This window comes from Lissotriton vulgaris, chromosome 1_1, assembly GCF_964263255.1.
Source record: "Lissotriton vulgaris chromosome 1_1, aLisVul1.2, whole genome shotgun sequence".
NCBI classification, from domain to species: Eukaryota; Metazoa; Chordata; class Amphibia; order Caudata; family Salamandridae; genus Lissotriton; species Lissotriton vulgaris.
This window is the reverse complement of record NC_141685.1, coordinates 114439931-114455877: the sequence shown is the minus strand read 5'-3', so window position 1 is coordinate 114455877 and position 15947 is coordinate 114439931.

The following is a 15947-nucleotide window of genomic DNA, read 5'->3' as shown; positions in this document are numbered from 1 at the left end:
GATGCCCCTTTCACGGGAGTGGTGACATTGATGATAGAGTGCCTCATAGTTCCACAATGATGCCCCTCTCACAGGAGTGGTAACATTGATGATAGAGTGCCTCATAGTTCCACAATGATGACCTTTCACTGGAGTGGTAACATTGATTATAGAGTACCTCATAGTTCCACAATGATGCCCCTTTCACAGGAGTGGTAAAATTGATGATAGAGTACCTCATAGTTCCACAATGATGACCTCTCAAAGGAGTGGTAACATTGATGATAGAGTGCCTCATAGTTCTACAAAGATGCCCCTCTCACAGGAGTGGTAACATTGATGATAGAGTGCCTCATAGTTCCACAATGATGCCTCTTTCACAGGAGTGGTGACATTGATGATAGAGTGCCTCATAGTTCCATAATGATGTCCCTTTCACAGGAGTGGTGACATTGATGACAGAGTGCCTCATAGTTCCTCTATGATGCCCCTCTCACAGGAGTGGTGACATTGATGATAGAGTGCCTCATAGTTCCACAATGATGACCTTTCACAGGAGTGGTAACATTGATGATAGAGAGCCTCATAGTTCCACAATGATGCCCCTTTCACAGGAGTGGTAACATTGATGATATAGTGCCTCATAGTTCCACAATGATGCCCCTTTCACAGGAGTGGTAACATTGATGATAGAGTGCCTCATAGTTCCACAATGATGACCTTTCACAGGAGTGGTAACATTGATTATAGAGTACCTCATAGTTCCACAATGATGCCCTTTTCACAGGAGTGGTATCATTGATGATAGAGTACCTCATAGTTCCACAATGATGACCTCTCACAGGAGTGGTAACATTGATGATAGAGTGCCTCATAGTTCCACAATGATGACCTTTCACAGGAGTGGTAACATTGATGATAGAGTGCCTCATAGTTCCACTATGATGACCTTTCACAGGAGTGGTAACATTGATGATAGAGTACCTCATAGTTCCACAATGATGCCCCTCTCACAGGAGTGGTGACATTGATGATAGAGTGCTTCATAGTTCCACAATGATGCCCCTTTCACAGGAGTGGTGACATTGATGATACAGTACCTCATAGTTCCACAATGATGACCTTTCACAGTAGTGGAAACATTGATGATAGAGTGCCTCATAGTTCCACTATGATGACCTTTCACAGGAGTGGAAACATTGATGATAGAGTACCTCATAGTTCCGCAATGATGCCCCTTTCACGGGAGTGGTGACATTGATGATAGAGTGCCTCATAGTTCCACAATGATGACCTTTCACAGGAGTGGTAACATTGATGATAGAGGGCCTCATAGTTCCACAATGATGCCCCTTTCACAGAAGTGGTGACATTGATGATACAGTACCTCATAGTTCCACAATGATGACCTTTCACAGGAGTGGAAACATTGATGATAGAGTGCCTCATAGTTCCACTATGATGACCTTTCACAGGAGTGGTAACATTGATGATAGAGTGCCTCATAGTTCCACAATGATGCCCCTTTCACAGGAGTGGTGACTATGATGATACAGTATCTCATAGTTCCACAATGATGACCTTTCACAGGAGTGGAAACATTGATGATAGAGTACCTCATAGTTCCGCAATGATGCCCCTTTCACGGGAGTGGTGACATTGATGATAGAGTGCCTCATAGTTCCACAATGATGCCCCTCTCACAGGAGTGGAAACATTGATGATAGAGTGCCTCATAGTTCCACTATGATGACCTTTCACAGGAGTGGAAACATTGATGATATAGTGCCTCATAGTTCCACAATGATGCCCCTTTCACAGGAGTGGTAACATTGATGATAGAGTGCCTCATAGTTCCACAATGATGCCCCTTTCACAGGAGTGGTGACATTGATGATACAGTACCTCATAGTTCCACAATGATGCCCCTTTCACCGGAGTGGTAACATTGATGATAGAGTGCCTCATAGTTCCACAATGATGACCTTTCACAGGAGTGGTAACATTGATGATAGAGTGCCTCATAGTTCCACAATGATGCCCCTTTCACAGGAGTGGTGACATTGATGATACAGTACCTCATAGTTCCACAATGATGCCCCTTTCACCGGAGTGGTAACATTGATGATAGAGTACCTCATAGTTCCACAATGATGCCCCTCTCACAGGAGTGGTGACATTGATGATAGAGTGCTCTCATAGTTCCACAATGATGCCCCTTTCACAGGAGTGGTAACATTGATGATAGAGTACCTCATAGTTCCACTATGATGACCTTTCACAGGAGTGGAAACATTGATGATAGAGTGCCTCATAGTTCCAATATGATGACCTTTCACAGGAGTGGTAACATTGATGATAGAGTGCCTCATAGTTCCACAATGATGCCCCTTTCACCGGAGTGGTAACATTGATGATAGAGTGCCTCATAGTTCCACAATGATGACCTTTCACAGGAGTGGTAACATTGATGATAGAGTACCTCATAGTTCCACAATGATGCCCCTCTCACAGGAGTGGTGACATTGATGATAGAGTGCTCTCATAGTTCCACTATGATGCCCCTCTCACAGGAGTGGTAACATTGATGATAAAGTGCCTCATAGTTCCACAATGATGCCCCTCTCACAGGTGTGGTAACATTGATGATAGAGTACCTCATGGTTCCACAATGATGACCTCTCACAGGAGTGGTAACATTGATGATAGAGTGCCTCATAGTTCCACAATGATGCCCCTCTCACAGGAGTGGTAACATTGATGATAGAGTGCCTCATATTTCCACAATGATGCCCCTTTCACAGGAGTGGTAACATTGATGACAGAGTGCCTCATAGTTCCACTATGATGCCCCTCTCACAGGAGTGGTAACATTGATGATAGAGTGCCTCATAGTTCCACTATGATGCCCCTCTCACAGGAGTGTTGACATTGATGATAGAGTACCTTATAGTTCCACTATGATGCCCCTTTCACAGGAGTGGTAACATTGATGATAGAGTGCCTCATAGTTCCACAATGATGCCCCTTTCACAGGAGTGGTGACTATGATGATACAGTACCTCATAGTTCCACAATGATGACCTTTCACAGGAGAGGAAACATTGATGATAGAGTACCTCATAGTTCCGCAATGATGCCCCTTTCACGGGAGTGGTGACATTGATGATAGAGTGCCTCATAGTTCCACAATGATGCCCCTCTCACAGGAGTGGAAACATTGATGATAGAGTGCCTCATAGTTCCACTATGATGACCTTTCACAGGAGTGGAAACATTGATGATAGAGTACCTCATAGTTCCGCAATGATGCCCCTTTCACGGGAGTGGTGACATTGATGATAGAGTGCCTCATAGTTCCACAATGATGCCCCTCTCACAGGAGTGGTAACATTGATGATAGAATGCCTCATAGTTCCACAATGATGACCTTTCACTGGAGTGGTAACATTGATTATAGAGTACCTCATAGTTCCACAATGATGCCCCTTTCACAGGAGTGGTAAAATTGATGATAGAGTACCTCATAGTTCCACAATGATGACCTCTCAAAGGAGTGGTAACATTGATGATAGAGTGCCTCATAGTTCTACAAAGATGCCCCTCTCACAGGAGTGGTAACATTGATGATAGAGTGCCTCATAGTTCCACAATGATGCCTCTTTCACAGGAGTGGTGACATTGATGATAGAGCGCCTCATAGTTCCATAATGATGTCCCTTTCACAGGAGTGGTGACATTGATGACAGAGTGCCTCATAGTTCCTCTATGATGCCCCTCTCACAGGAGTGGTGACATTGATGATAGAGTGCCTCATAGTTCCACAATGATGACCTTTCACAGGAGTGGTAACATTGATGATAGAGTGCCTCATAGTTCCACAATGATGCCCCTCTCACAGGAGTGGAAACATTGATGATAGAGTGCCTCATAGTTCCACTATGATGACCTTTCACAGGAGTGGAAACATTGATGATAGAGTACCTCATAGTTCCGCAATTATGCCCCTTTCACGGGAGTGGTGACATTGATGATAGAGTGCCTCATAGTTCCACAATGACGCCGCTCTCACAGGAGTGGTAACATTGATGATAGAGTGCCTCATAGTTCCACAATGATGCCCCTTTCACAGGAGTGGTAATATTGATGATAGAGTACCTCATAGTTCCACAATGATGACCTCTCAAAGGAGTGGTAACATTGATGATAGAGTGCCTCATAGTTCTACAAAGATGCCCCTCTCACAGGAGTGGTAACATTGATGATAGAGTGCCTCATAGTTCCACAATGATGCCTCTTTCACAGGAGTGGTGACATTGATGATAGAGTGCCTCATTGTTCCATAATGATGCCCCTTTCACAGGAGTGGTGACATTGATGACAGAGTGCCTCATAGTTCCACTATGATGCCCCTCTCACAGGAGTGGAAACATTGATGATAGAGTGCCTCATAGTTCCACTATGATGCCCCTCTCACAGGAGTGGTGACATTGATGATAGAGTGCCTCATAGTTCCACAATGATGACCTTTCACAGGAGTGGTAACATTGATGATATAGTGCCTCATAGTTCCACAATGATGCCCCTTTCACAGGAGTGGTAACATTGATGATAGAGTGCCTCATAGTTCCACAATGATGCCCCTTTCACAGGAGTGGTGACATTGATGATACAGTACCTCATAGTTCCACAATGATGCCCCTTTCACCGGAGTGGTAACATTGATGATAGAGTGCCTCATAGTTCCACAATGATGACCTTTCACAGGAGTGGTAACATTGATGATAGAGTGCCTCATAGTTCCACAATGATGCCCCTTTCACAGGAGTGGTGACATTGATGATACAGTACCTCATAGTTCCACAATGATGCCCCTTTCACCGGAGTGGTAACATTGATGATAGAGTACCTCATAGTTCCACAATGATGCCCCTCTCACAGGAGTGGTGACATTGATGATAGAGTGCTCTCATAGTTCCACAATGATGCCCCTTTCACAGGAGTGGTAACATTGATGATAGAGTGCCTCATAGTTCCACTATGATGACCTTTCACAGGAGTGGAAACATTGATGATAGAGTGCCTCATAGTTCCAATATGATGACCTTTCACAGGAGTGGTAACATTGATGATAGAGTGCCTCATAGTTCCACAATGATGCCCCTTTCACCGGAGTGGTAACATTGATGATAGAGTGCCTCATAGTTCCACAATGATGACCTTTCACAGGAGTGGTAACATTGATGATAGAGTACCTCATAGTTCCACAATGATGCCCCTCGCACAGGAGTGGTGACATTGATGATAGAGTGCTCTCATAGTTCCACTATGATGCCCCTCTCACAGGAGTGGTAACATTGATGATAGAGTGCCTCATAGTTCCACAATGATGCCCCTCTCACAGGTGTGGTAACATTGATGATAGAGTACCTCATGGTTCCACAATGATGACCTCTCACAGGAGTGGTAACATTGATGATAGAGTGCCTCATAGTTCCACAATGATGCCCCTCTCACAGGAGTGGTAACATTGATGATAGAGTGCCTCATATTTCCACAATGATGCCCCTTTCACAGGAGTGGTAACATTGATGACAGAGTGCCTCATAGTTCCACTATGATGCCCCTCTCACAGGAGTGGTAACATTGATGATAGAGTGCCTCATAGTTCCACTATGATGCCCCTCTCACAGGAGTGTTGACATTGATGATAGAGTACCTTATAGTTCCACTATGATGCCCCTTTCACAGGAGTGGTAAACTTGATGATAGAGTGCCTCATAGTTCCACAATGATGCCCCTTTCACAGGAGTGGTGACTATGATGATACAGTACCTCATAGTTCCACAATGATGACCTTTCACAGGAGTGGAAACATTGATGATAGAGTACCTCATAGTTCCGCAATGATGCCCCTTTCACGGGAGTGGTGACATTGATGATAGAGTGCCTCATAGTTCCACAATGATGCCCCTCTCACAGGAGTGGAAACATTGATGATAGAGTGCCTCATAGTTCCACTATGATGACCTTTCACAGGAGTGGAAACATTGATGATAGAGTGCCTCATAGTTCCACAATGATGCCCCTCTCACAGGAGTGGTAACATTGATGATAGAGTGCCTCATAGTTCCACAATGATGACCTTTCACTGGAGTGGTAACATTGATTATAGAGTACCTCATAGTTCCACAATGATGACCTCTCAAAGGAGTGGTAACATTGATGATAGTGTGCCTCATAGTTCTACAAAGATGCCCCTCTCACAGGAGTGGTAACATTGATGATAGAGTGCCTCATAGTTCCACAATGATGCCTCTTTCACAGGAGTGGTGACATTGATGATAGAGTGCCTCATAGTTCCACAATGATGACCTTTCACAGGAGTGGTAACATTGATGATAGAGTGCCTCTTAGTTCCACAATGATGCCCCTTTCACAGGAGTGGTAACATTGATGATATAGTGCCTCATAGTTCCACAATGATGCCCCTTTCACAGGAGTGGTAACATTGATGATAGAGTGCCTCATAGTTACACAATGATGCCCCTTTCACAGGAGTGGTGACATTGATGATACAGTACCTCATAGTTCCACAATGATGACCTTTCACAGGAGTGGAAACATTGATGATAGAGTGCCTCATAGTTCCACTATGATGACCTTTCACAGGAGTGGTAACATTGATTATAGAGTGCCTCATAGTTCCACAATGATGCCCCTTTCACAGGAGTGGTAACATTGATGATAGAGTGCCTCATAGTTCCACAATGATGCCCCTTTCACAGGAGTAGTGACTATGATGATACAGTACCTCATAGTTCCACAATGATGACCTTTCACAGGAGTGGAAACATTGATGATAGAGTACCTCATAGTTCCGCAATGATGCCCCTTTCACGGGAGTAGTGACATTGATGATAGAGTGCCTCATAGTTCCACAATGATGCCCCTCTCACAGGAGTGGTAACATTGATGATAGAGTGCCTCATAGTTCCACAATGATGACCTTTCACAGGAGTGGAAACATTGATGATAGAGTACCTCATAGTTCCGCAATGATGCCCCTTTCACGGGAGTGGTGACATTGATGATAGAGTGCCTCATAGTTCCACAATGATGCCCCTCTCACAGGAGTGGTAACATTGATGATAGAGTGCCTCATAGTTCCACAATGATGCCCCTTTCACAGGAGTGGTAATATTGATGATAGAGTACCTCATAGTTCCACAATGATGACCTCTCAAAGGAGTGGTAACATTGATGATAGAGTGCCTCATAGTTCTACAAAGATGCCCCTCTCACAGGAGTGGTAACATTGATGATAGAGTGCCTCATAGTTCCACAATGATGCCTCTTTCACAGGAGTGGTGACATTGATGATAGAGTGCCTCATTGTTCCATAATGATGCCCCTTTCACAGGAGTGGTGACATTGATGACAGAGTGCCTCATAGTTCCACTATGATGCCCCTCTCACAGGAGTGGTAACATTGATGATAGAGTGCCTCATAGTTCCACTATGATGCCCCTCTCACAGGAGTGGTGAAATTGATGATAGAGTGCCTCATAGTTCCACAATGATGACCTTTCACAGGAGTGGTAACATTGATGATATAGTGCCTCATAGTTCCACAATGATGCCCCTTTCACAGGAGTGGTAACATTGATGATAGAGTGCCTCATAGTTCCACAATGATGCCCCTTTCACAGGAGTGGTGACATTGATGATACAGTACCTCATAGTTCCACAATGATGCCCCTTTCACCGGAGTGGTAACATTGATGATAGAGTGCCTCATAGTTCCACAATGATGACCTTTCACAGGAGTGGTAACATTGATGATAGAGTGCCTCATAGTTCCACAATGATGCCCCTTTCACAGGAGTGGTGACATTGATGATACAGTACCTCATAGTTCCACAATGATGCCCCTTTCACCGGAGTGGTAACATTGATGATAGAGTACCTCATAGTTCCACAATGATGCCCCTCTCACAGGAGTGGTGACATTGATGATAGAGTGCTCTCATAGTTCCACAATGATGCCCCTTTCACAGGAGTGGTAACATTGATGATAGAGTGCCTCATAGTTCCACTATGATGACCTTTCACAGGAGTGGAAACATTGATGATAGAGTGCCTCATAGTTCCAATATGATGACCTTTCACAGGAGTGGTAACATTGATGATAGAGTGCCTCATAGTTCCACAATGATGCCCCTTTCACCTGAGTGGTAACATTGATGATAGAGTGCCTCATAGTTCCACAATGATGACCTTTCACAGGAGTGGTAACATTGATGATAGAGTACCTCATAGTTCCACAATGATGCCCCTCTCACAGGAGTGGTGACATTGATGATAGAGTGCTCTCATAGTTCCACTATGATGCCCCTCTCACAGGAGTGGTAACATTGATGATAGAGTGCCTCATAGTTCCACAATGATGCCCCTCTCACAGGTGTGGTAACATTGATGATAGAGTACCTCATGGTTCCACAATGATGACCTCTCACAGGAGTGGTAACATTGATGATAGAGTGCCTCATAGTTCCACAATGATGCCCCTCTCACAGGAGTGGTAACATTGATGATAGAGTGCCTCATATTTCCACAATGATGCCCCTTTCACAGGAGTGGTAACATTGATGACAGAGTGCCTCATAGTTCCACTATGATGCCCCTCTCACAGGAGTGGTAACATTGATGATAGAGTGCCTCATAGTTCCACTATGATGCCCCTCTCACAGGAGTGTTGACATTGATGATAGAGTACCTTATAGTTCCACTATGATGCCCCTTTCACAGGAGTGGTAACATTGATGATAGAGTGCCTCATAGTTCCACAATGATGCCCCTTTCACAGGAGTGGTGACTATGATGATACAGTACCTCATAGTTCCACAATGATGACCTTTCACAGGAGAGGAAACATTGATGATAGAGTACCTCATAGTTCCGCAATGATGCCCCTTTCACGGGAGTGGTGACATTGATGATAGAGTGCCTCATAGTTCCACAATGATGCCCCTCTCACAGGAGTGGAAACATTGATGATAGAGTGCCTCATAGTTCCACTATGATGACCTTTCACAGGAGTGGAAACATTGATGATAGAGTACCTCATAGTTCCGCAATGATGCCCCTTTCACGGGAGTGGTGACATTGATGATAGAGGGCCTCATAGTTCCACAATGATGCCCCTCTCACAGGAGTGGTAACATTGATGATAGAATGCCTCATAGTTCCACAATGATGACCTTTCACTGGAGTGGTAACATTGATTATAGAGTACCTCATAGTTCCACAATGATGCCCCTTTCACAGGAGTGGTAAAATTGATGATAGAGTACCTCATAGTTCCACAATGATGACCTCTCAAAGGAGTGGTAACATTGATGATAGAGTGCCTCATAGTTCTACAAAGATGCCCCTCTCACAGGAGTGGTAACATTGATGATAGAGTGCCTCATAGTTCCACAATGATGCCTCTTTCACAGGAGTGGTGACATTGATGATAGAGCGCCTCATAGTTCCATAATGATGTCCCTTTCACAGGAGTGGTGACATTGATGACAGAGTGCCTCATAGTTCCTCTATGATGCCCCTCTCACAGGAGTGGTGACATTGATGATAGAGTGCCTCATAGTTCCACAATGATGACCTTTCACAGGAGTGGTAACATTGATGATAGAGTGCCTCATAGTTCCACAATGATGCCCCTCTTACAGGAGTGGAAACATTGATGATAGAGTGCCTCATAGTTCCACTATGATGACCTTTCACAGGAGTGGAAACATTGATGATAGAGTACCTCATAGTTCCGCAATGATGCCCCTTTCACGGGAGTGGTGACATTGATAATAGAGTGCCTCATAGTTCCACAATGACGCCCCTCTCACAGGAGTGGTAACATTGATGATAGAGTGCCTCATAGTTCCACAATGATGCCCCTTTCACAGGAGTGGTAATATTGATGATAGAGTACCTCATAGTTCCACAATGATGACCTCTCAAAGGAGTGGTAACATTGATGATAGAGTGCCTCATAGTTCTACAAAGATGCCCCTCTCACAGGAGTGGTAACATTGATGATAGAGTGCCTCATAGTTCCACAATGATGCCTCTTTCACAGGAGTGGTGACATTGATGATAGAGTGCCTCATTGTTCCATAATGATGCCCCTTTCACAGGAGTGGTGACATTGATGACAGAGTGCCTCATAGTTCCACTATGATGCCCCTCTCACAGGAGTGGAAACATTGATGATAGAGTGCCTCATAGTTCCACTATGATGCCCCTCTCACAGGAGTGGTGACATTGATGATAGAGTGCCTCATAGTTCCACAATGATGACCTTTCACAGGAGTGGTAACATTGATGATATAGTGCCTCATAGTTCCACAATGATGCCCCTTTCACAGGAGTGGTAACATTGATGATAGAGTGCCTCATAGTTCCACAATGATGCCCCTTTCACAGGAGTGGTGACATTGATGATACAGTACCTCATAGTTCCACAATGATGCCCCTTTCACCGGAGTGGTAACATTGATGATAGAGTGCCTCATAGTTCCACAATGATGACCTTTCACAGGAGTGGTAACATTGATGATAGAGTGCCTCATTGTTCCACAATGATGCCCCTTTCACAGGAGTGGTGACATTGATGATACAGTACCTCATAGTTCCACAATGATGCCCCTTTCACCGGAGTGGTAACATTGATGATAGAGTACCTCATAGTTCCACAATGATGCCCCTCTCACAGGAGTGGTGACATTGATGATAGAGTGCTCTCATAGTTCCACAATGATGCCCCTTTCACAGGAGTGGTAACATTGATGATAGAGTGCCTCATAGTTCCACTATGATGACCTTTCACAGGAGTGGAAACATTGATGATAGAGTGCCTCATAGTTCCAATATGATGACCTTTCACAGGAGTGGTAACATTGATGATAGAGTGCCTCATAGTTCCACAATGATGCCCCTTTCACCGGAGTGGTAACATTGATGATAGAGTGCCTCATAGTTCCACAATGATGACCTTTCACAGGAGTGGTAACATTGATGATAGAGTACCTCATAGTTCCACAATGATGCCCCTCGCACAGGAGTGGTGACATTGATGATAGAGTGCTCTCATAGTTCCACTATGATGCCTCTCTCACAGGAGTGGTAACATTGATGATAGAGTGCCTCATAGTTCCACAATGATGCCCCTCTCACAGGTGTGGTAACATTGATGATAGAGTACCTCATGGTTCCACAATGATGACCTCTCACAGGAGTGGTAACATTGATGATAGAGTGCCTCATAGTTCCACAATGATGCCCCTCTCACAGGAGTGGTAACATTGATGATAGAGTGCCTCATATTTCCACAATGATGCCCCTTTCACAGGAGTGGTAACATTGATGACAGAGTGCCTCATAGTTCCACTATGATGCCCCTCTCACAGGAGTGGTAACATTGATGATAGAGTGCCTCATAGTTCCACTATGATGCCCCTCTCACAGGAGTGTTGACATTGATGATAGAGTACCTTATAGTTCCACTATGATGCCCCTTTCACAGGAGTGGTAAACTTGATGATAGAGTGCCTCATAGTTCCACAATGATGCCCCTTTCACAGGAGTGGTGACTATGATGATACAGTACCTCATAATTCCACAATGATGACCTTTCACAAGAGTGGAAACATTGATGATAGAGTACCTCATAGTTCCGCAATGATGCCCCTTTCACGGGAGTGGTGACATTGATGATAGAGTGCCTCATAGTTCCACAATGATGCCCCTCTCACAGGAGTGGAAACATTGATGATAGAGTGCCTCATAGTTCCACTATGATGACCTTTCACAGGAGTGGAAACATTGATGATAGAGTGCCTCATAGTTCCACAATGATGCCCCTCTCACAGGAGTGGTAACATTGATGATAGAGTGCCTCATAGTTCCACAATGATGACCTTTCACTGGGGTGGTAACATTGATTATAGAGTACCTCATAGTTCCACAATGATGACCTCTCAAAGGAGTGGTAACATTGATGATAGTGTGCCTCATAGTTCTACAAAGATGCCCCTCTCACAGGAGTGGTAACATTGATGATAGAGTGCCTCATAGTTCCACAATGATGCCTCTTTCACAGGAGTGGTGACATTGATGATAGAGTGCCTCATAGTTCCACAATGATGACCTTTCACAGGAGTGGTAACATTGATGATAGAGTGCCTCTTAGTTCCACAATGATGCCCCTTTCACAGGAGTGGTAACATTGATGATAGAGTGCCTCATAGTTACACAATGATGCCCCTTTCACAGGAGTGGTGACATTGATGATACAGTACCTCATAGTTCCACAATGATGACCTTTCACAGGAGTGGAAACATTGATGATAGAGTGCCTCATAGTTCGACTATGATGACCTTTCACAGGAGTGGTAACATTGATTATAGAGTGCCTCATAGTTCCACAATGATGCCCCTTTCACAGGAGTGGTAACATTGATGATAGAGTGCCTCATAGTTCCACAATGATGCCCCTTTCACAGGAGTAGTGACTATGATGATACAGTACCTCATAGTTCCACAATGATGACCTTTCACAGGAGTGGAAACATTGATGATAGAGTACCTCATAGTTCCGCAATGATGCCCCTTTCACGGGAGTAGTGACATTGATGATAGAGTGCCTCATAGTTCCACAATGATGCCCCTCTCACAGGAGTGGTAACATTGATGATAGAGTGCCTCATAGTTCCACAATGATGACCTTTCACAGGAGTGGAAACATTGATGATAGAGTACCTCATAGTTCCGCAATGATGCCCCTTTCACGGGAGTGGTGACATTGATGATAGAGTGCCTCATAGTTCCACAATGATGCCCCTCTCACAGGAGTGGTAACATTGATGATAGAGTGCCTCATAGTTCCACAATGATGCCCCTTTCACAGGAGTGGTAATATTGATGATAGAGTACCTCATAGTTCCACAATGATGACCTCTCAAAGGAGTGGTAACATTGATGATAGAGTGCCTCATAGTTCTACAAAGATGCCCCTCTCACAGGAGTGGTAACATTGATGATAGAGTGCCTCATAGTTCCACAATGATGCCTCTTTCACAGGAGTGGTGACATTGATGATAGAGTGCCTCATTGTTCCATAATGATGCCCCTTTCACAGGAGTGGTGACATTGATGACAGAGTGCCTCATAGTTCCACTATGATGCCCCTCTCACAGGAGTGGTAACATTGATGATAGAGTGCCTCATAGTTCCACTATGATGCCCCTCTCACAGGAGTGGTGAAATTGATGATAGAGTGCCTCATAGTTCCACAATGATGACCTTTCACAGGAGTGGTAACATTGATGATATAGTGCCTCATAGTTCCACAATGATGCCCCTTTCACAGGAGTGGTAACATTGATGATAGAGTGCCTCATAGTTCCACAATGATGCCCCTTTCACAGGAGTGGTGACATTGATGATACAGTACCTCATAGTTCCACAATGATGCCCCTTTCACCGGAGTGGTAACATTGATGATAGAGTGCCTCATAGTTCCACAATGATGACCTTTCACAGGAGTGGTAACATTGATGATAGAGTGCCTCATAGTTCCACAATGATGCCCCTTTCACAGGAGTGGTGACATTGATGATACAGTACCTCATAGTTCCACAATGATGCCCCTTTCACCGGAGTGGTAACATTGATGATAGAGTACCTCATAGTTCCACAATGATGCCCCTCTCACAGGAGTGGTGACATTGATGATAGAGTGCTCTCATAGTTCCACAATGATGCCCCTTTCACAGGAGTGGTAACATTGATGATAGAGTGCCTCATAGTTCCACTATGATGACCTTTCACAGGAGTGGAAACATTGATGATAGAGTGCCTCATAGTTCCAATATGATGACCTTTCACAGGAGTGGTAACATTGATGATAGAGTGCCTCATAGTTCCACAATGATGCCCCTTTCACCGGAGTGGTAACATTGATGATAGAGTGCCTCATAGTTCCACAATGATGACCTTTCACAGGAGTGGTAACATTGATGATAGAGTACCTCATAGTTCCACAATGATGCCCCTCTCACAGGAGTGGTGACATTGATGATAGAGTGCTCTCATAGTTCCACTATGATGCCCCTCTCACAGGAGTGGTAACATTGATGATAGAGTGCCTCATAGTTCCACAATGATGCCCCTCTCACAGGTGTGGTAACATTGATGATAGAGTACCTCATGGTTCCACAATGATGACCTCTCACAGGAGTGGTAACATTGATGATAGAGTGCCTCATAGTTCCACAATGATGCCCCTCTCACAGGAGTGGTAACATTGATGATAGAGTGCCTCATATTTCCACAATGATGCCCCTTTCACAGGAGTGGTAACATTGATGACAGAGTGCCTCATAGTTCCACTATGATGCCCCTCTCACAGGAGTGGTAACATTGATGATAGAGTGCCTCATAGTTCCACTATGATGCCCCTCTCACAGGAGTGTTGACATTGATGATAGAGTACCTTATAGTTCCACTATGATGCCCCTTTCACAGGAGTGGTAACATTGATGATAGAGTGCCTCATAGTTCCACAATGATGCCCCTTTCACAGGAGTGGTGACTATGATGATACAGTACCTCATAGTTCCACAATGATGACCTTTCACAGGAGAGGAAACATTGATGATAGAGTACCTCATAGTTCCGCAATGATGCCCCTTTCACGGGAGTGGTGACATTGATGATAGAGTGCCTCATAGTTCCACAATGATGCCCCTCTCACAGGAGTGGAAACATTGATGATAGAGTGCCTCATAGTTCCACTATGATGACCTTTCACAGGAGTGGAAACATTGATGATAGAGTACCTCATAGTTCCGCAATGATGCCCCTTTCACGGGAGTGGTGACATTGATGATAGAGTGCCTCATAGTTCCACAATGATGCCCCTCTCACAGGAGTGGTAACATTGATGATAGAATGCCTCATAGTTCCACAATGATGACCTTTCACTGGAGTGGTAATATTGATGATAGAGTACCTCATAGTTCCACAATGATGACCTCTCAAAGGAGTGGTAACATTGATGATAGAGTGCCTCATAGTTCTACAAAGATGCCCCTCTCACAGGAGTGGTAACATTGATGATAGAGTGCCTCATAGTTCCACAATGATGCCTCTTTCACAGGAGTGGTGACATTGATGATAGAGTGCCTCATTGTTCCATAATGATGCCCCTTTCACAGGAGTGGTGACATTGATGACAGAGTGCCTCATAGTTCCATAATGATGTCCCTTTCACAGGAGTGGTGACATTGATGACAGAGTGCCTCATAGTTCCTCTATGATGCCCCTCTCACAGGAGTGGTGACATTGATGATAGAGTGCCTCATAGTTCCACAATGATGACCTTTCACAGGAGTGGTAACATTGATGATAGAGAGCCTCATAGTTCCACAATGATGCCCCTTTCACAGGAGTGGTAACATTGATGATATAGTGCCTCATAGTTCCACAATGATGCCCCTTTCACAGGAGTGGTAACATTGATGATAGAGTGCCTCATAGTTCCACAATGATGACCTTTCACAGGAGTGGTAACATTGATTATAGAGTACCTCATAGTTCCACGATGATGCCCCTTTCACAGGAGTGGTATCATTGATGATAGAGTACCTCATATTTCCACAATGATGACCTCTCACAGGAGTGGTAACATTGATGATAGAGTGCCTCATAGTTCCACAATGATGACCTTTCACAGGAGTGGTAACATTGATGATAGAGTGCCTCATAGTTCCACAATGATGCCCCTTTCACAGGAGTGGTAACATTGATGATAGAGTGCCTCATAGTTCCACTATGATGACCTTTCACAGGAGTGGTAACATTGATGATAGAGTACCTCATAGTTCCACAATGATGCCCCTCTCACA